Source organism: Rhinichthys klamathensis, unplaced genomic scaffold, assembly GCF_029890125.1.
Source record: "Rhinichthys klamathensis goyatoka isolate OS25496 unplaced genomic scaffold, OSU_Roscu_1.1 h1tg000362l_1, whole genome shotgun sequence".
Taxonomy (NCBI): domain Eukaryota; kingdom Metazoa; phylum Chordata; class Actinopteri; order Cypriniformes; family Leuciscidae; genus Rhinichthys; species Rhinichthys klamathensis.
Genome location: NW_026606871.1, coordinates 766,748 through 789,829, shown reverse-complemented (window position 1 = coordinate 789,829; position 23,082 = coordinate 766,748). Strand labels below are relative to the sequence as shown.

General features: G+C 37.5%; 1 protein-coding gene across 8 annotated transcripts in view; it reads right to left on the bottom strand.

The window, feature by feature from the left end:
* myo9aa (myosin IXAa) overlaps positions 1–23,082 on the bottom strand; it is a 185,195-nt gene that overhangs the window by 100,045 nt on the left and 62,068 nt on the right. The window lies entirely within an intron of this gene.

Genomic DNA, 23,082 nt, shown 5'->3' with positions numbered 1-23,082 from the left:
GAGAGGTGACTAATCAATGTATGGAATGAATGTAAAAGAATAAATGACAGAAAATATGCTGTCAAGTTAAAACTTAATTTTTTGCTTATTAACTTTCAGCTGCATTTTCAACTGAAGCCCCTCTGATATAGTATAAAGCTTGTATAGTATTTAAATCAGCTTAAATTAAAGAGTATTATTACAATATACATGCTTTACATTTTAAAATAACATATGAATATAGTACATAATTTGTGTTTGCGTTCCACTTATTGTATATTAATAAACGTACACGCGCGAGAGATCACTTCCGGCGCTTTCCGGAAAAGACCGAAGCGCCGGCGCCCTCAGAATGATCACTTGGACGTGGCTGTGGTTACAAGAGGTAAAAAAACTATATAAATACTGTTCGTTTTCTCACACAAACTGCTCGTTTCATGTCTAAGGCCATCAATGTGTACTTACATTTACGAGTCATTAAATCATGTTTAATTTGGACTTCTCTGTGCATGCTCTTTGAGGTGGTGACCATAGACCTGCATTATATGACTGACAGACAAGAACGGTTTGACCTAAAAATATCAAAATTGTAAATACTGTGGACACAAAGACACCTACATCTTGGATGCCCTTGAGGTAAGCTAAAACATATCAAAAATTAATTTCAAAGTGAACTATCCCTTTAAGACATTACAGACTATGTTTACAAGGATACTCGCCGAGACGGGCGGGTTTTTTTTTACATAATTTTGAGTGAATTTGTCCATTTTGGGTCGCGCGCTTTGGATGTTAAACTTCCCACACAGCGTTGAGTAAAAAATTCCCTTTCACGTGTTCCAGGCAGCGCTTTTGAATATTTACATTGGAAAGGCTGAAAAATTCGTGATGATGTCAACTGTACAGTGTGTTGTTCACGTTTGTTCATGTTGTCACAACATTGCATTGTGAGAATTAAAAAAAATGTTACTGACCAATTGGCAACTGACATCATTTCATACACTCGCCAACGCCGATTTTTACTCGCATCTGGCACTCGGCGAGTGTTAATTTTAGGCCCTGGTTGAACTTGTAAGTGTCCACTACATCCCCTTCTGGCCTGTTTTGGTTAAGGTCCTGCCTTGAGACCAGGAAGTTACTCAATTGTACATGAACGTTCTTGTTATTTGTAGCACCACCACATGTAAACAAATTCCTCTGTGGAACGAGCTGCCGAGGTCAATCTCACAGCCAGACACACACACACACACCGCCCTGTCGAGAGTCAGACTTTCAGAGAGGGGTTTTATGGCTCTCAGGGGAAGAAAGGACAAATGCAAGACGGCACCACCGACACACAGCTGACAACCATGAGCTAATGTAACAGTCTGTGCTCACACACACACACACCCATCGTGACGCAGCTAACAAGCTATGTTAAGTAATGTCTTGAATTGTCTAGGAAAGGTTACGTCAAACATGGAGATAACTTTACAAATGGCCTCTGGAACACGCTTTGGAAAAGTCTATAAAGCCCTTCATGATGAACAAGCACATGCCAAACATCAAGTGGATGTTGCACAGTTACTCCTCTGACAAAGGAATAGTTCACTCCAGAATTAAAATTTCCTGATAATTTACTCTCCCCCACGTCATTCAAGCTAATCATGTCTTTCTTTCTTCAGTCGAAAAGAAATTAAGGTTTTTGAGGAAAACATTGCATGATTTTTCTCCATATAGTGACTTCAATGGGGTCCAACAGGTTGAAGGTCCAGATGTGTGTTTCAGTGCAGCTTCAAAGTCTCGACACGATCCCAGCCGAGGAATAAGAGTCTTATCTAGCCAAACTATCGGTCATTTTCTAAAAAAAAAACTAACATTTATATACTTTTAAACCACAAATGCTCATCTTGCACTAGCTGTGATGCGCCACACATTACGTAATCCCGTTGAAAGGTCAAGCGTGACGTAGGCGGAAGTACAGACCTAGTGTTTACAAAGCGAACGTCAAAAGGTATATAAATATTGTTTATTTTTATTTTTTATTGAGCGATAGTTTGGCTAGATAAGACGAGACTTTGAAGCTGCACTGAAACTGACATTTGGACCTTCAACCCGTTGGACCCCATTGAAGAAATTGGACAGAACATACAACAAAAACTATAACTCCCAAGAGGCCGTTAGGTCCAATGGCAGCGCACACAAACAATACATCAATGAATGACACAACACATTATTGTAAAACACAAATGCCTACGTCCTGGGACGTAACACCTGTAAAATCAGAAAACAGCGCAACACTTGACGTCTATCATACCCCTTTTCCACCAAAGCATTTTGAGAGCCGGTTCAGAGCCGGTGCCTACTCGGGAACAAGTTCTTTGCGTTTCGACAGCCAAAGAACCGGTTCTCGGTCAGGAAAATTGGTTTCAAAGCGGCACCACCTCTTTGCTGGACTAGAACCGTTCTTTTACCACGTCATGCTTACGTCGGGGGCTGGGGGCGGGTTACTGTGACCAACAACACGACGGGAATGGGAAAGCTAAGACGTATGGTGGTGATGTACTGTACACAGTGACGTAACAACGTCGTTCGCTGGGCTCTCTAGTCAGTGGAAAACTGACCAACTTTGAACGAACCAACTTTGAACCAACCGACTTTGAACCAACCGACTTTGAACCAACCGACTTTGAACCAACCGACTTTGAACCAACCGACTTTGAACCAACCGACTTTGAACCAACCGACTTTGAACCAACCGACTTTGAACCAACCGACTTTGAACCAACCGACTTTGAACCAACCGACTTTGAACCAACCGACTTTGAACCCAACCGACTTTGAACCCAACCGACTTTGAACCCAACCGACTTTGAACCCAACCGACTTTGAAACCAACCGACTTTGAACCAACCGACTTTGAACCAACCGACTTTGAACCAACCGACTTTGAACCAACCGACTTTGAACCAACCGACTTTGAACCAACCGACTTTCAACCAACCGACTTTCAACCAACCGACTTTCAACCAACCGACTTTCAACCAACCGACTTTCAACCAACCGACTTTAACCGACTTTCAACCAACCGACTTTCAACCAACCAACTTTCAACCAACCAACTTTCAACCAACCAACTTTCAACCAACCAACTTTCAACCAGCACCAGTTCCGAACCAGTTCTTTTTTGGAGGAAACGAGGTATCATAGGCTTTCTGGAGACAAAAGAAACTTTAAACAGACCTGGAGAGAATAATAGTGAAGATGAACTTGGCAGGCCTGTTACTGCAGGAAACGGCTGCCATTAAAATCTGCTGAGATTTACATATCATACAGGAGCGAGTTTCCCAGAAGCATTGGTTAGCAAACTACATTCGTTCAAAATCCACTACGTTCCGTGTGTGGTTGGAACTACAGCTCTCAACCTGTGGTTAGATGCATTATATGTCTGATATGTGGTAAAGCAAACCACTGTTTGGCATTACAGTAGTAGCCTTAAAATGTCTATTTTGATGTTAGTATATGGCTGGAATTTAAACTTGCCTTAACGTGATTATTTGAGCTAATATTGCACAATGTTGCGAAAGGCCCGTTTTGAAAGGCTTCCTCATCATGCTTTGCTTCTTACTGGCAGAGGCAAAATCTCCACAGACAAAACACAAAAGGCTTTTGTCTTGAGATAAAGGTCTCGATCTCATTGGAGAAGTTGAAGGAGTGAATAAACAACTGATTAGCCAAATTCATCACAATTACTGAAATACTCTGACACATATGAACAGAATAAAATGACATCAAAAGCAGGAATGATAAGTTTGTGGCTTTTCCCGGCACAAGACACAGAGGAACATTCAGCAAACATGTTTTGGTGTGATATGTTCAGTGTAAGAGCTTTTGAATGGATCTTAGGGGTTGAGAACTGAAACCATTACAGCATTGTGTCACTCACACAAACACACAACAACCCGCTCTGATCGCACGCCACGTCTTCTAATGGACCACATCAGGTAAATATTATCACTGGGCCAGAGAGCCGTCACAGGAGAATTACTCTCAAAACAGTTTCAGTTTGATAAGACCATAATCCTCCACACATGTGAGGAGCACAAAGTGTTTGCAATGTGTAAGAGAGTCTCAGGTGCGTCTCTTAAAGTCCCCCTGTGGTGAAAATCAAGTATTTAAAGTGTTTATATGTCTATGTGGTGTTTTTAATATGCTTTAAGACAAACCATGTGTATATTCATAAGTTGACAGCATTGTTGAGTATTTTCTCCTCAAAACTGCAGTGAACCAAAGACAGTCTCAAAAACACAGTTTGAAATCGCTGGTGTTTCTGACATCACAAACTCCCTTGTAACCAATCAGATCAATGACTCAGCGGGCTTTAGCATATCATTAACACCGAACTAGCAGGGGAGACTCGAGTGATGCCAGGTTATCCCGGTATATTTTTCTGTTGATATGAAAAATCAGGTAGATTTAGCAATATAGCTGGTGTATGAGGTATATTATGATGCTATGATGAACTATATGCCTTTCTCAACTGATATTCTGAGTTGTTCAAAGCGTTTCTGATGATTGTTAGAAGGCAGACTGAGAGGGTGGACGGGAACATAGTTTGTGTAACATTAGCAACACATTATTAGCTGTTTGATAGCATAGTCAAGCAAAAGGCTATGCATATTAATTACCGTTGTTTCTGAAGTTGTAAAGAGCGATAACATTGTGCAGCGTTTACCTCAGTAAGTTGGCCGAGTGAATCTGTGAGTGAGTGGAGGCGGGGCTAATTAGCATATTCATGAATCCACGTATACTAAATGAAGCAAGAGTGTAGAGTTGCATTCAAGCTATTTTAAGGCATGAAGATTTTTTTTCTGTGAATTTTTTTTTTTCATTTTGATGATCAAAGATTTCATTTCATTTATTTATTTAAGGACAGTGCAAATTGATTAACATTTCTGTAAATGTGCCAGTGTTAGCCAGCAGGCTAATTTTCAACTGTAGTCCATTGGCAAGATGTTATACTAGGCACATGATGGCTAGAAAAAAAAAAAAACATTATCACACAGCAATTGGTATACAACAATAAAACATAATGCCATAGCACTGGTTATTAAAACATAACATCATAAAACATATAACCATACAGCCATACAACTATTAGGGAATTTAAAAAAAGTAACCATCTATCTGTCATACATATACCATAGGTTACAGGACAGCTTAAGTATAGAGGCAGACATATACATTAATTATTCTGAAAGGTGTTCACATTTTTGTGTGCTCAAAAGCCAGTCCTTAAGATGGCGCGAAAATATATGGTATGAGGTGGAATTTCTTATATCCACTGGCAATTGGTTCCATAGTTTAGAGGCTCTCACAGAAAAGCATAATTGGCCAAAGGAACTGGACCTAAGAGGGACTACACAGTCCCCTCTTAAGGCAGACCTTGTGGTTCTGCTGCTAGATGACTTCTGCTGTATAAAAGTGCACAGAGGTGGGGGAGCCTTCCCATTAATAATCTTAATAATTAAGCATGCATCACTGTGTTTTAAAATATTTTCCCAACTGAGTAGGTTATATTTATTAAGAATGTTACAGTGGTGATACAGTTTGGGTTTTTTGTCCAATACTTTAAGTGCTTGTTTATGAAGTGATAAAATAGGCCTTAGCGTTGTGCCACATACCTGGGTCCAGCTAGTCATACAATATGTTAGGTGAGGAATTATCATAGTATTCATGTATAGCTTTGCTACAGGTGTTGTCAGACAGTTCCTTATATACCTAAAGTTCGCTAGGTTATATTTGGTTATTTGCACTACCTTTCTCACTTGATGTTTAAATGATAGAGTAGAATCAAGAATAATGCCTAGATATTTAAACTGTGTAACTGTTTGAATGACCTCCCCAGACACACAGACATTGGGTTCACAATGAGATACAGTGTTACTTTTGGTAAAAAACATACAGACTGTCTTCTTAACATTGAGACACAGCTGTGAGCCAGTAAGCCATTTACGTACATGTACCATTGTATCGCTGAGCTTGGCAGCAGCTTGGGCTTTATTTTTCGCATGAACATATATGACTGTATCATCAGCATACATCTGCACCTCACATCCAGTGCACACTAATGGCAGGTCATCTATGTAAATGCTGAACAGAATAGGGCCCAGGACAGATCCCTGGGGTACACCCAGTTCATTCCTCAGGGGTGGTGATGTCTCACCATTAACTCTCACATACTGTACTCTATTTGACAAATAAGATCTCATCCAATCAGTAACACTGGTAGAGAAATTAAAATAAGACATTTTGTGGATGAGTATTTCATGGTTGACAGTGTCAAACGCTTTTTTCAGATCTAAGAAAATAGCTCCAACTACACCTCCTTTGTCCAATTTAGACTTGATGTTTTCCACAAAGAAACAATTTGCTGTCTCAGTGATAGATGAGTTTTAAGGGATAAAATTGACTACAGGGGGACTTTAAAGCCCCAATTTACTTTACTCAGTTCTTTTTTGTTCTTCGCTAAGTCAGGGGTAAAAAGAAGTTGAAATACGGGATGATACTGTTAGCGAACATCCAGAACTTCACTTTGGGAATGTTACTTTGGGATCCGTTTTGGACACGGTGTTCATTCCCTGGCAGCAGAGTGAGATTAGTCTGACTAACACCACTGAACACATGTTTATATGTGAACAAAAGCCTAAATTCAGTCTGTTTATCATATAACGTGATCGAGTCTCTTCAGAAAATTGGGACTAAACCACTCAATTCATATGGATTAGTTTTACAATCTCTTTATGAACTTTTTGAAGCATCAAAGTGGTAGTTGCTTAGACTGTCAATGGAGGGACAAAAATCTCTCCGATTTTATCAAATAGATCTTCATTTGTGTTCTTAAGATAAACGAAAGTCTTACGGGTTTGGAACGACATTAGGGAGAGTAAATTATGACAATTTTAACATTTTGGGGTGAAAAATCCCTTTAAATTGGGTAACAGTAAGTAAGTGTTTTTCTTGAATTGGATTCAGAAAACCATTAAAAATGACCAAAGAAAGGAATTACAAGAAAGGTAACAACCAGTAACATCAACAGCAACTCGTTGAGCTCATTGTAGAAGCCTGGAGAAATTTAAACACAAATTTGTTTCCTGGTAGACTGTTAAACTGCTAGACTGAAGCCAGCCAATCAGATTGAATCGAACCATTTTGAGAAAATCCTTGACTTTTTTTGTGCGCAATGAGCATCAGACGGTACATGAAGGGTCAAGTTGGTGGATCGTCTAATTTCATAGGTACACACACACACACACATCTAGGTGTGATGTTTTATTGCGCCTTATAAATCAGTCTCAATAGGAATGAGCCCGTCTTCCAAATGTGTTGGCACTCCACCATCACCTTTATGCCATATGGTCTGCGTCTAGAAAATTACAACAGCCCTCAATCCCATTTCCTCTTTCGTTTTCAGACTCATGTCCTGCACTTTAAGTGACTCACCGTTTGGCCCACTCCAGAAATAGGACATTTTTCCAGGATTACAGCGCAAAGACACAAAAGGAAGCCCTGAACGGCTGCACTACAGAGCTGGGGTGTGTGAGTGAGTGTTTTGAACGGTCTATATGGAGTCAATCCTCCTGAGTGTCTTTATATTATCTGTGGGATGCAGTCAGTTGTTGTAATGGGAGCGGCAGCTGTATGTGACCGGGCAGAGCATGATCAAACTGAACCTCAGCAATTCAACAACACAACTCAACCCAACACAGCGCTTAAGAAAACACACACACACACAAATGATGCTTCCAAAACTATCAATAAATGTTTTGCACCACATGCCCCCATTTTCTAGTAAAACGGTATTAATAGCTGCATAACCTTCCAGCTATTCTTTCAATTAGAATCCTAACAAATAAGTTGTTAAATTTTATTTTTCAGCGATGCACCAAAATATATTTCTTAATGAAACAGGGCTGAAAAGGTTTACTTGTGGTTGGCAAAATTGTCCAAAACTTTTTTTGCGTGTGTGAAGATGCTAAACGATTAGTATTTTTTTTTCATGAAAAATGAAAAGCATGGCATATTTCACTTTTTAAAAAAAATGTCAATTTTGCCATTATTTCATCATCCTGATGTCTGTTCTAAACCCATAAAACTTTTGCTCATCTTCTGAACACAATGTGAAGATATTTTGATATAAAAAAAAAACATTGTAAAAGTACTTTGATATAAAAAAAAACATTGTAAAAGTACTCTATATAAACTGAGTGGCTTAATTATGTGATTTTTAAATGGAATTTATAAACATTGATTAATGCACTTACATAGAGCACATTAAATATAGCCAACACAGAATCGCAACAGTGCGAGTAAGTGGTGACAAGTTTAATTTTTGGGTGAAAAGACCTTAAATACAGATGCACAGAAACTAAATTCACAAGATATATATTATGCACTAAAATTAGAAATCATTCAATTAAATGTCTTGAGCTACAAATCGGAACATGTTTTCCAGAGCAAACACTGATTGAACGCAGTTTTATAAACGAACCCTACACATGAGAGACCACAGCACCCGTGTTTCTCTCCAGAACTGCCAGCAACATGGAGAGGGTCTTTGGGACCATTAGATTTGGGACACAACCCAGACGTCTGCACTGCAGAAACCTTGGCATACGTCTGCTACATAATTATATAACCCCCCACCAAAGCTCCCCACGCTGGATGCAATTAATAGTTAAACCTTCACACATCTGACATCAGCCAGCATTAAGTATTTATGTGATGCTCTTGGCACGCAAATGCATCTGTGCATCCAGATTAGTCATCTGCAAACCTGGAGAAAACAGGAAGCAACAGCAAGTCTCATTAGAAACCTCGACTCTAAAATACAACACTTCTCATAGTAAGAGTTTTCAATCTCAATTTATTTATAAAGCACAATTAAAAACAACTGCCGTTGACCAATGTGCTGTACAAAATGAATAACCTATACAGACAAAGACACAAGACAACAAAGCATACAAAAACAGATTTAACTCATGAATTATAAGCCAGATCAAATAAAAATTATTTTAACTTCGATTTAAAAAATAGATATTGTGGGAGCAGTGATTTGAACAGGACACCCCAAGATTTAGTCTGGTTTTAGGGAGCACTGAGAGCCTCTGATTGGCAGACACAAGAGCTCTCTCTGGTTGATAGTCAATCGACAGGTCAACAGGTAATCTCTCACACATACAAATAAAGCTTTAAGTCACATGAGGCCATGAGTTACAGTTAGGGATGCACCATTCGGCCACCGAAAATGTTCGAAAGACTTTTATCACCGAAACAATACGGCCGAAATGTTGTGATGAAATGTTTTTTAGTATACCACCACCAATACAAAAATAATCATGTAAAACCCAGTAAACCCTGAGATGATTACTTGTGACATTACAAAAAAAAAAACGTATATGGGAACATGTGTATACAACTAAATTAACGCTCTCTTAAATATTTTCTAATTTCACTCAACATATTTCATTAAGTTTCATGTACATTTGTATTAAACATGGACCTTTGTTCATTAAAAAGGCTTTTTTATGCTAGTGTATGCTCATTTTTTAAAACGTAAGCAACTAATTTAGTCGTGCAAACTGCGTGCTGGTGTGATGAGAAGTTCGTGCTCGGCTTTGTTTTTATGAGAGAACATTTAATTTTAAAACCTTTCTGCAGGCCAGTAGATTATTATTTAATGTACACATGAGTGGGGTCAAGTTAAACATTTTAGTTTGAATTTTATTTTATACTGTGCGTTGTGTTAAATAAATATTTGCATAATTTGTAATTGATTTATTCTTTGAAAATTTTGTATTAATTTATGCAATTGCAATCAATGCCTTGATTTTAGTAAAGTTTGTACACAGTCATAGCCATAAATGTAATGGTACTAATATTTGGCATAATTTCTTTCGGTGTTTCGGTTTTCGGCCTTGGTTTCCTCTTTTTCGGTTTCGGCCAAGAATTTTCATTTCGGTGCATCCCGAGTTACAGTGATTTTACCATAGATAAGAAGAGTTGTTGTTAGGCATGACACAAAGCAGAGTGCCAAAAAAACCTGAACCATGGTAAAAATAACTCGTTGCCTTCAACGGCAGTTTTTATAAAACAACAGGTGCGTCCAAATTCGTGTACTTGCGCACTATTCTATGCCATTTTTTTGTCTAAATAGTGCAACAGTGTGAAAATTCCCAAAAGAAAAAGTGCATTTTTTCCCTGCGTTTCATGTACCTCGGAGGAGGGATGTCGTAGCTGGCACATCTTTGTTGTGCTTGCTCTTTGGGAATACATAAACGCATTAAAAAGGTGTTTTTTGCACAGATAACGCTAAAGTATCATGTCCACAAATGAGTGCTGTGTGCACCATTGAGTTTAGAGACACAGACAAACAGAAGTGCTAATAAACAATATATTACTGATGATTAACTACGGTTGATGTGCTGAGACGTCATATTGGATTCTGAAGACGGGGTTGATGTGCTTTCCACGAGTTTCCCAGTGGCAACTTTGACTAGTTCCAGTTAAAGGTTCTTACTGGGGACTAGGACTTTCCCAGTTGAGACGACAAATGAAACGCACCCCAGATACCCATATGATGCACTTACTTAAATGTGGGGGTTAAAGGTGCAATGTTGGCCACTTCATGCACTCAACCGTCTCAGTTTTAGTTACGAAGGGGAATCAGATTCTGATGATGAATGACAAACTAACAAGCCAAGAAAAACACAAAAAACAAAACAAAGATAGTGACCTGATCCAGATTAATCTGAAGTTTTAGTTTAACTCTTAAAAGAACAATGTTGATCCATCAACTCGCTTATTACAGAATTCAATCCCTGTCCTACAGACAGAAGTGCAAGTATTGCACAATAGTTTTAAAAGTGCTTCATCTAATACGATTTCAGACACTGAACTTTCCAATTTATAGTGAAGATATGAACAAATGTTGGGAGAGAATGGAGACGGATAGTAGGGGTGCACGATTCAGAAAATGTCACGATTCGATACCGATTTTTTGTCTCAAGATTCGATTCAAAAACGATTCTCGATTCAAAAAACGATTCGCAGTATATAAATGTAGTTTACTTTTTCCTATGTGATTGATTGCAGTAGACACAATTTAAAAGAAAAAAACCCACAACAAATTAAATGTAGTTTGATATTACTTTATATGTCATCATACAAAATTAAAAACTTTTGCAACTAAAAAGTGCAAAGTGCCAAGCTTTGGCCAGCTTTCAAATACATTTAATTCAAGTTTAAAAATAAAACTTAAATAAAAAGCTTTTACATGTAGCTTTAAAGTGCTGTAGTCAGATCAAACAAACATTTATGCTAAATGTGGTTTAAGGACTACTTCAGCTAGGCTGACTGTTGAAATGTGAACTCGACTGGGCACATTGAACTTCCTAAAAATATACTAATGTCATAGAACCCTTGCGAAATTATTTTAAACAGATTTTAAAAAGCCACTGCTACTGGTAACATCTATGGTTAGATTGATTTGTTTAGATACAGTGAAGTCGTTCATAGGCGTAATTTGCGGGTATCTCCAGTTAACTAGCAGAGCATTCATTTAGTTCGCTATTAAATAAGAGATCTGTTGTTTTTGAAATCAAGCTGAGCGCTCGTTGCCGCTGCTATCAGTGTCATGGATACAGTGTTCTCTGTGGCTCGCGCAGTATTCCTTCGGACGCGCGCTTCATATCGCCGTTGTGGTTCCGGTGAAATTACAAAATAAAATGCACACAAACGTGATGAACATATTCGGTTTTGATGAGAGAGAGAAAAAACTATACGAGTGCGGTTTAGAACCCATAACCTCTGACACGCTTGGCAAAAAGATCTACAGAACTCAAACATAAGATCTGCGGATCGATGCATTTATTCACGGGTTGAGCAGAGAGGCTGCACAGTTTGACCAGCGGGCGGCAAGAACTTGCAATGTAACTATTTATCAGACCGGCCCTCGCAGCCTCGAAACACTACCGGACCACCGGTAAAAGTCCCGACTCACCCGATTGTCACTCCGCCCGTGCACGCCAAAACGATTTTTGGAATTCTATGAATCGATTCTGAATCGGTAAAGATTGAATCGCGATTCAAATGTGAATCGATTTTTTTGCACACCCCTAACGGATAGGGTTAGTATGAGACAGATAGGGTTAGTATGAGACAGATAGGGTTAGTATGAGACAGATAGGGTTAGTATGAGACAGATAGGGTTAGTATGAGACAGATAGGGTTAGTATGAGTCAGATAGGGTTAGTATGGGACAGATAGGGTTAGTATGGGACAGATAGGGTTAGTATGGGACAGATAGGGTTAGTACGGGACAGATAGGGTTAGTACGGGACAGATAGGGTTAGTACGGGACAGATAGGGTTAGTACGGGACAGATAGGGTTAGTATGGGACAGATAGGGTTAGTATGGGACAGATAGGGTTAGTACGGGACAGATAGGGTTAGTACGGGACAGATAGGGTTAGTACGGGACAGATAGGGTTAGTACGGGACAGATAGGGTTAGTACGGGACAGATAGGGTTAGTATGGGACAGATAGGGTTAGTACGGGACAGATAGGGTTAGTATGGGACAGATAGGGTTAGTACGGGACAGATAGGGTTAGTATGGGACAGATAGGGTTAGTAAGGGACAGATAGGGTTAGTACGGGACAGATAGGGTTAGTACGGGACAGATAGGGTTAGTATGGGACAGATAGGGTTAGTACGGGACAGATAGGGTTAGTATGGGACAGATAGGGTTAGTATGGGACAGATAGGGTTAGTATGGGACAGATAGGGTTAGTATGAGACAGATAGGGTTAGTATGAGACAGATAGGGTTAGTATGAGACAGATAGGGTTAGTATGGGTCAGATAGGGTTAGTATGGGACAGATAGGGTTAGTATGGGACAGATAGGGTTAGTACGGGACAGATAGGGTTAGTACGGGACAGATAGGGTTAGTACGGGACAGATAGGGTTAGTATGGGACAGATAGGGTTAGTATGGGACAGATAGGGTTAGTACGGGACAGATAGGGTTAGTATGGGACAGATAGGGTTAGTATGGGACAGATAGGGTTAGTATGAGACAGATAGGGTTAGTATGGGTCAGATAGGGTTAGTATGGGACAGATAGGGTTAGTATGGGACAGATAGGGTTAGTATGGGACAGATAGGGTTAGTATGGGACAGATAGGGTTAGTATGAGACAGATAGAGACATATGATCTCATGATGCATCACTCAACTTTTAATATCAGTCCATGTCTAAGCATTAGTGCCTTGCAGCAATTAGTCCGTGATGTGAAACGAGAGTCTGTGTTCCTGTGAGTGACGATCAGTCTCGTGTACTTGAGTCACATATTCCCTTTAATGCCAACTGTTCAGTAATACAGCAGAGAAAGCAGAAAACCAGCACATTCAGCGGCCTGTGGTTGCACTGTGTGGAAAACATGGACAGAATCCAGTCATTAAAAAGAAGTTACGTTTTGCAATGATAGTATGACACAGAATGTTTCGAAATTTTGGCAAATTTGAGAAGAATTAATAAAAAGTAGGGCTGTACATTTAATCAGATGGACTAGTGTCTGTGAATATTAAAGCGCAAAGAGATCACTACTTAAATATGAAGTCTGCATATTCTTTGTGTGAATGACTGGAATGGTTTCATTTCATGGATATCTTGTTTTTTTTTCATTAAAGTAAAGCTATCGTCATATCATAATCACAAAGAAACTCAACGTGTTCATGACAACCCGTCAAAATAACGTTTTTGAAGAAATTGTGACAGAAATATATTACTATTGCACAATAGTAATAATAACATTAAAATCAAATTTAAGGAATATCACACAATCTGATTTAATTTGTGCATGTATTCATTTTAACAGTAAACCTCTGTTGTGCAGCACTTTGTTTGACAAATAGATTGTTATTTTTTTCTTTGATTACATTTTAAAATTGTAATTGCATTGTCGATGTTTATGCCTTCATTTCATAATCACCGTTTTTGATTATAAATGTGTATAAAATCATAAATCCCCCCCAAAAAATTAAGAGAACACATGATTTCTTAAAAATTAACACTTTAAAGGGCCCTATTATTGTACATATTGTAATAAATTACATTTTTGAAGTTTAATGAATGTTTGTTTATGAATAAAAAAAAATTCATAGGGCCCTAAAATGTATTTTTGTACTTTTAATAAATTGTTCTTAAATTGTATAAGTGTCATGATTTCAATTAATTAGACAATTATCGGCAAGAAAATTCATGGACAGTCTCTCTGAAATTAGAGATGCACAGTTTTCAAAATTTGGGCCAATACCGATAACCGATATATTGGCCGATAAATCCAAATCTTTATATAACCGGATTACAAAAACAAAAGTCTCACCACTAAATGTCCCAAGCACACAATTATAATGATGTTCTAATAATTTTATATAACCAATATGACAGACTTGCGCTGCACATGTTGCACTAAACTGTATTTTTTTTTGTTTTGAAGTGATTCCAATCATATTTTAAGACATTCAAAACCATCATGGTGAACAGTGCGCATCTGAAGCGTCTCAGCTGAAGGAAATAATACATTATTTACCAGCTTTAATACATCTGCCAAATTTTCTTATTGGGCCGATAACGATAACATCAAAAATGAACATATATCTGCCGATACGGTGGCCGATATATCGTGCATCCCTAACTGAAATGCCTGATGAATGAATACCTCTTTCTCCTACACTTACACATAGAAAAACAAACACACTTCCCTGTGATTGTAGTGTATTCAGAGTTAATTGGCGCGTGGCTGGTGTTTTAAACACGCTCTGACATGAGCCGAGTTTGAGTTTCTGCTCGACCGCCGGTGTCCCAATGACCAGGAACTGTCACTTGTTCTTTTGCATTTACAGAGGTTTACTAAGGGACTGTGTACCTTCTGGTTAATTGATAAGAAAATAAAAAAAGAGGAAACTTTTTTATTATTTGTTTTTTAAAGTGTCACGACCATATTAACATTGCATGAGCATGAACTTTCTGCCAAACGTTTATTTGGGTGATGGAAGTCACTGTAGTCAATAATTGAATCCTTTAAAACTCATCTTTGATCACCAAAATGACACATTTAAACGTTTTTTCCTTGAAAAAAAATGGTCCTGCCTTAAAATATCTTGAATGTAACTCGACACCCTTGCCTCATTTAGTATTCACGGTGGTTCTATGAATATGCAAATGAGCCCCGCCTCCACTCACCCACTCAGCTCAGAGATCCACACGATCACACGTTGATCTGATTGGTTACAAGGTCGTTTGTGACGTCAGAAACACCAGCGATTTCAAACCGTGTTTTTGAGACTGTCTTTGGTTCACTGCAGTTTCAAGCAGAAAATACTCAGCAATGCTGTCGACTTATGAATATGAGTTTGTCTTAAAGCATATTAAAAACACCACACAGACAACATTAAAAACTTGATTGTCACCACAGGGGGTCTGTAACAACATTTTCATTTGAATTGCTTTAAAGCACCTTGTCCAAATACTATTGAAAGGCTCAGTATCCCAAGGTTACAATAGCACGGATGTGTTTGTGTCATTCGAATGGCTATGAAACAGTGTAAACAAAGAGTCTCTAGGCCCTCGTTCAGGTGCACTTCACACTGAAAGCTTGAATGCTTTGTTGATGATTTACAGAAGGATTCTTTCAAAGCAGGTGCACAGAGGATCTAAGAAGTGCTTAATAGATGGTTTGCTGAGTTTGTTTTTAAGCTTTGGGAGGAAACTTATGTCAGAGTCCCATCAAGGTCTCTGTGCTGAAAGGCCTGCACGTTTACATGCAAACAGCCTAAAATTAGCGCAGCTGATGACCGAGCCGGGATGTGGGTGGCCACAAACATCTGCAGTCAAAAACACGAGAGTCGGAGCCATGCGAGTCTGAGGACGATTGACAGAGATTATCATACGTCAAATGTTAGCTGGTCAATATGACACGGCTGATGGACTATACAATGCAGAATTATGCAACATTTTTTTATTGCTATTGTTCTCTAAAATCTACTTTATCCTTGTTTTTTTTACTCTGTCAGGACAAAAATTCACAGTACATAAATTGCTTTTTAAATGCATTTTAAATTAGTTAATCGGGACAAGTCTACTCTGTACATCTTTAAGGGTACAGCACTTTCCCAGGAGTCAAAGTATGCATGTATGTGTAGCTTTCAACAACGATCGTTTCCTAATTCCTGAAGCATCTCAGAGTCATGTGAGGAAAACAGCCACCGGAAAAAAAAAAAATCCAATAGTCTCTGAATTAAAACTGAACTTTTGACTCGTGTTATGTAAGAGTATTTTGTTTCCTAAGTGGGTGAGAGGCAGGATTTAATGCGTATCGAGTCATTTTCTCCAAAAGGCCAAATTTTTTAAGAGTGATATTCCCAAAATTAAAAATTAAAGATTTGTCTTGATGCAAAATGGCATTTATGACCCAAACAAAAAGGTAAACATGACGAAACGTGAATAATAAACAATGGAGGGGTCCGGTTGAAGCTAAGCCTCCTTTTTTTTTGGACACAAAATTCCCTGTGAATTCCTCAGCAAACAATGGCGTAGTGTTTCCTCAAGGCGATGTAACAGGAGCGAGCTGCGCTCTTAAGATTCGGAGACCGCAGGAAAACTCGACGAAAACTCACTCCTCTTCATGAGGTTTCTTGGAAAGATTTCCTCAAAGATGAGGAAATCACATTATCCTAGTGTTGTTAAAAACTGTCCATTTCCTGTTATCGTCGTTGAAAAGATGGCTATCTAGTTTCAAACACGCAATCGTATTCCTAAGTAAGAAAGAGCATTTATCATGTATCAAACATCTACACAAACAGCCTTTTCAACCACACAGGATCATTATTTCTGTCTTACAATAACTCAATTAGAAAAAAAAATGTATTATTGACCGATATTGTTGGCCACTATTGGTTTATTGATTTATTGGTCAATTTAATGACTATTTAAAGATTAAGATCATCTACCACTTAATGGGATGGCAATAAGTTATGGCATTTAAAGATTTAACACTTTAAACGTCTTTCGAAAGAGTATGTCAGAGTGAAAATGTACTATATTCATAATATATCTGTTATAGGCTTACTAAAACAAGATTATTGGCATATAATATCCACCATAATTTCAATAGTGGTTTAGTTTTTAAAGTATTGCAATGTTGTAGTCGACCACTACACTACTATAAAGTGGCCGTTCTATGAACGAGACCAATCAATTATCTTTAAATTAGGAAGATGTTAAATCAGACAGAGTTAAAGAGCTGCACAATTGGTAAAGATGGCGATCTCCATTCAAACACACACAATCTTATTCCTAAATGACAAGAAAGAGCATTTATCAAGTATGAAACGGCTTCACAAACAGCCTTTTCAATCACACAGTCTCATTATTTCTTACAATAACTCAAATTATCACAGAAGTACTGGGATTAAAGGTTATAGTTTGGATGTAAGTTGTCTATTGTAGCGATCAAAATACAGAAAATCGCCTTTTGAAAGTAACTTCACGCTTAAAATAAAGTTGCTATCATATGACAAGTGACTTAAATTTATTTGTCATTGAATCATTCATTCGAGAGATTCGTTCAAAAACACTGAATCATCCAGTAATGAAGACTTTAATAGTGAGTCATAGAATTATTATTCTCTCAAACTGATTTAAAAATAAATCAAATTCACTTTTTTTTTTAAAAAAGACTGCAGCAAATAACATTTTGACAGAACCTCTAGTAAATTACAAGCTATTTTGTTTAGGGGTCTGTTCAGAATCGTGATCTCTATTTTAAACAAATTGATTCTCAATTTAGCCAAAATGGTGCATCTCTATAACGCTATTCCACTGGCTCATACAAGCACAAAATCAATACTAATGTTTTATGGGTGCTTTGCAAACTGTAATAGAACAGATAGCAGAGTGGCTGATAAAGCTCTGGCTTCTAACTATCCATTAATCAGAAATGAGTGATGCCGTCTATTCAGACCGGAAGACGAAGGCTATTAGGAACGGTGTTCTCTGCTAATGCATCAATAAACCAATCTGTTATTGACAGCTGAACAGCCAAACCACAGATTTAGACCGTACTGCCATACGGTCTCTTCTAATGGTTTATGGGTCTTAGTGTTACATCTGACATTACAAGGACAAGCAAAATAGTTTCATTGTTTTGACAGCAGCACTTACTAGATAGATCTGTACCCAGAAGTCACTGCCATAAAGTGCTGTTGTGGTCGTACAGTACAGTATATTCATACACTGTAAAAAAAAATCCCGTTGTTTTTACGGAAAAAAACTGGCAGCTGTGGTTACAAGAACTTTACCGTCAAAAATACGGTATCAACAATTTTGGTTTTACAGACTTAATTAAAATTTACAGTAATAAACCGTAATTCATTATCTGATATAATGATAATTTACCAACCTATTGAAGTATTAATATCTGTTTTGTACCATTGTAATACACTGACAACCAACAATCATCACAGCAGAGATGAGTCACATGATAAATCAAAGCTCATCACAAGCAATCTTCCACAAGAAAGTTAATACTATTATATTGAAGCTGCGCAGTGTTATTCGCACAAACATTAAACACCATCATGGTAACACACATGAAATTTTAAAAATGCAATAAACATTAATTTAACAACATTAAATGTAACATAAAACCCTAATGTACATAACCGATTAGAAAAGAACTAAGAAAACTAAGAAGAAACAGTTATTTCAACAAAAATAAATCAAATGTGAAGTGTCACGCAGGGAATTGTGGGAATGTCAATTTACGGTTTTTCACTGTAAATTATACAATGAGTTGTTCTTTTCACTTTCAAAAACTGTAAATTTAACGGTATTTTACAGTAAAATTACATTAAATGTACCATTAGATCTATCACAGTTATTTACCGTATATAGTACGGAAACTTTCTGTTAACCAATTAACAGTTTTGCATTATAGCATTTTTACAGTCTTTTACCGTTAAAATCACGATCATTTTTTACAGTGTACCATAAAGGTCATCAACCAATAATTAGGATTTCTTAATTTATCAGTATTGGTTGATAATAAAATGTTAATTGTTCACGCAAATTATGATGCCTAATTTTATTGTAGATTAATTACTTTATTTGTAATTAATTAGACAAAATATCAGTAATTTAATAGAATACTTTGTCACATTATGGATAAATATTAATAATAATAGTAATTATTGTTATATTATAAGGTTTTACAATTAATTTGTAAGTACAGAAAGTTACGTTATTGTAAAGTTAATAAAAATACAACTGTTCATTGTTCAAAGTTAGCACAGGTCCATTAAATATGAACTGATGACCAATATCTGCATTCTTTTATTATTATTGATCGGTATCGGCTACACTATACACTACACTAATTAGGGCTGTGAAACGATTAATCGCGATTAATCGCATAAAAAATAAAAGTTTGTTTACATAATATATGTGTGTGTACTGTGTATAATTATTTAGTATATATAAATACACACGCATGTATATATTTAAGATAAATGTGTTATTTATAAATAAAAAATTTATATACACTACCGTTCAAAAGGTTGGGGTCAGAGAGAATTTTATTTTTATTTTTTGGAGGAAAGAAATCAATACTTTTATTTATCAAGGAATAATTAATTTGATCGAAAGTGACAGTAAAGACATTTATAATGTTACAAAAGTCTTTTGAACTTCCTATTCATCAAAGAATCCAAAAACAAAACAAAAAAAACTGTACAACTGACAGACCAACAACTGTTTCAACATTGATAATAATAATAAATGTTTCTTGAGCATCAAATCCTCATATTATACTGATTTGTGAAGGATCATTTGACACTGAAGACACTGATGCTGAAAATTCAGCTTTGATCACAGGAATAAATTACACTTTACTATATATTCACACAGAAAACAGCTTATTTACACTGGAATAATATTTAATACTATAACTGATTTTTGTTGTATTTTTAATCAAATAAGCGCAGCCATGGTTAGCAGAAGAGAATTCTTTTAAAAGTATTTAAAATCGTACCGACCCCAAACTTTTGAACGGTAGTGTATATAATATAAATTAGGCTATATATAAACATATATCCATAAATACACACACATGCATGTATATATTTAAGAAATATTTGCATGTATTATATATATTATGAAAACATAAACTTTTATTTAGGATGCGATTAATCGCGATTAATCGTTTTACAGCCCTAACACTAATTTAATGCCTATTTTAAGATTTAGATCATTATCTACCACTAACTTAATGGGATGGCAATACAATTCTGGCATTTAAAGATTTAACACTTTAAACGTCTTTCGAAACAATATGTCAGAGGGAAAATGTACAAGATTCATAAAATTGGCAATGTATCTGTTATAGGCTAAAACAAGAAATAAATGATTGGCACATAATAGCCGCCAGAATTTCAATAGTGGTATAGTTTTTAAAGTGTTGCTATGTGGTAGTTATTAATGTTTAATTAATTACAGACAAAATAGTAAAATATCGTAAATTTAATACTGATCCATAATTAATAATAATTCATTAATAAATAATATCAGCCCTGATAGCAAATGAACATCTCAGAGACATCTATTTGATGTCTGCGAGATGTATTTCTTTTAGAGCGTTTCATCTGCAATACATCTCTGAGACGTCTCCTGTCGGATGTCATACAGACATCTATAAGATGTCTTATGTTTATGGTTTAGAATGTATGTTAAACTGCTCTTTCTAAGATGTTTATCAGATGCATTTACACAGCAGATGTTTTCCAGATCTTAAGCAGACATCTTACAGACTTACCTGTGCTATCTGGCAGTGCATCCCAAGATGGTTGCTAAAGTGTAGCTAGTGTTTAGTAGAAAATGGTTTAAAGTAGTCAAATGGTACAAAAATGTACATTTATGTATATATGCATAAAATTTGTTATCGATCGAAAATTATTCATGGCAATTAATAAATAAAAAAGCAAAGATTTAACACTATAAAAGACACTATCTATCGAAGAGTGCATGTCACAGTGAAAATGTAGTATAGATTCATAATAAAAGTGTTGCTATGTGATTGCTAGGACGTAATGTATATCCTTTAGAAACTGCACCGTATGACTGTATCTGGCTCATGTTCAGAGCTGTGGATATATCAGGATGAGTTCAGGTCATTGCTTTCTGCACAGTCACGGCGTGAGGAAGAGTAAGAGGAGGACAGGGGTGAGTGCTTATCTGGGAGCTGTTTCCAAAGCTGTGAAGTGCAGTGGTCCAGATAAATCATTGATCCAGTGTTCAGAGGCCGTTACCCAGCCTCACTCACACAGCGCTTATTCCATTGCTTCACTCGCCCACCATGAGAAACAAGAGCACATTGTCCTGCAGACTGACCCCATCTGACCGACACTATTCTTCCTCCTGCTGTGCAGCTGATTGCACAAAATGATGCAGATTTGGATAATGTTGCAAGGGGACTGGATCCAAGAGCGGCTACCAGTTAACACTGGTCTTGTCACATAGATGGACTACAGCATTGTGGGTATTAGGTGTGTAATGTTATGCATAATAATGGGAAAAATATATATATTTTAAACATTTTCAGAAGTGTAACAATGCAAGCCTTCAACTTTACAAAAACAGTGAAAAAATTAAATATTAGGGGCGCCAGATTTACTAAACAGGGCAAATTAGAGTGAGAACGCAATTCCAAAAAATTGGAAAGTTCAGTGCGTGATCTACTGATGACGTGCAAATTAAAGACGCAGTCGGATCATTTCCAATGATGACCAATGCAACCAAGAGCAGCGCAAATTAGTGTCTGGTTTAAGACATGCTTTTTGGCGGTGTTACATAATGGGGCAAATACCAGTAAATTGACTAACGCGAACCTTAGTAAATCACCTTGCATGATTCATCTAAATACTCTACTCCCATAAATATGGCATCTGAAAGGGAAACCCCAACAAATGCATGCATTAAGGTCAGCCTGATGTCGCTCAGTTCTCGAGCTTCACCACTGAACCCATTCAGAGGGTTGTTTAGTATCTCTGAAGCTCTACAATAAGTAATGGGCTTAGAACAAATATGACCTTGCCCCTGGTCACAGCTGCAGTGTTTCAGACGGCATCCATGTATTGATTATGAAGCTGGCAGGGTTGGATGGGGCTGAACGATCGGTGACCGTGTGCGCATAAGCGCCAGCTGTTCCAAAATAAACATGGATTGTTTGGTTTATATTTTGATTTTAACAAATATTTAGACTATTGTGATACAATAGATAAATACATATAGCTGTTTCTTAGAGGTTTCAAAGATATAGCACTCCTCAAAATAAACAGGTTGGGCAAAATTAGAAAACCAGGAGGTAGGGTCGTCACGGTACCAAAATTTCAGTAGTCAGTACTAGTGTTGTCAAAATATTCGGTACCAAGTCGGTACCAAGTCGGTACTAAAAAAAATGAAAGGTCACGGTACCAAGTCCCGGTGGTACCGAATACCCGGTCAAACCCGGTTCTGGACGCGCATGCATGCACGAAGGGCGTGAAGTTGCATCCTCTTCATGAAAGCGCTGAGACATGGCGACCGACGGTGCTGCTGATGTGGTGTCTGTGTATATTAAACTGCAAAACGACACATCACCTGGTTACACGTCACCTCAGCTAATCCCGCTCTTTGCCCATTTTCGGTTATCCAGGAGTGATGCGCTGCCAAGATGGCGGCAGCCGGCTCTGCCCACTTTGGGCTTCAAAAATGCTCTTCAGAAACCTACAGATGACATCACGGACACTACGTCCATTGTACAGTCTATGGTTGCAACACTTCCCTTTACCAATGAGGATTTCAAACAGGAGGGTCCAGCTTTACTCTGTCAGTGTCATAGTTCAGAGACGTTCTGTCATACCAGCAGACAGACGTGACCTGTAGAGACCTCAGAGTGTGTCTGAGTTATACGCGTATGTGCTCTTGAGCAAGACTCTGGCACAGTGCCGATGGAGTGGCATCTTGGAGCA